This window comes from Buceros rhinoceros, unplaced genomic scaffold (genome assembly GCF_000710305.1).
Source record: "Buceros rhinoceros silvestris isolate BGI_N320 unplaced genomic scaffold, ASM71030v1 scaffold2518, whole genome shotgun sequence".
NCBI classification, from domain to species: Eukaryota; Metazoa; Chordata; class Aves; order Bucerotiformes; family Bucerotidae; genus Buceros; species Buceros rhinoceros.
Genome location: NW_010426166.1, coordinates 1 through 270, shown reverse-complemented (window position 1 = coordinate 270; position 270 = coordinate 1).

Here is a 270-nt window from a genome sequence, read left to right as displayed (position 1 = left end):
AGCCAACAAGGAAGGGTGACTCCTTCCTCCTGGGTCACCCCGATGGCTCTGCTCTTGCACGCAGGCCAGCCTGCTGAAGCCACTGCGGCGAAACGGGGTCTTCACCGTGTGTCTCTCATGCTCTGCAGATCTCCTGGCTCTAATGCGCCTTGGGAGCTCAGAGCCAGTGTCCAAATCCACATTTTCCTGTGGAAAGGGAAACAGCATCCTGCTGAGCACCTAATATTATATATACAACAATATTATTATAATTACAATAATATATATTAT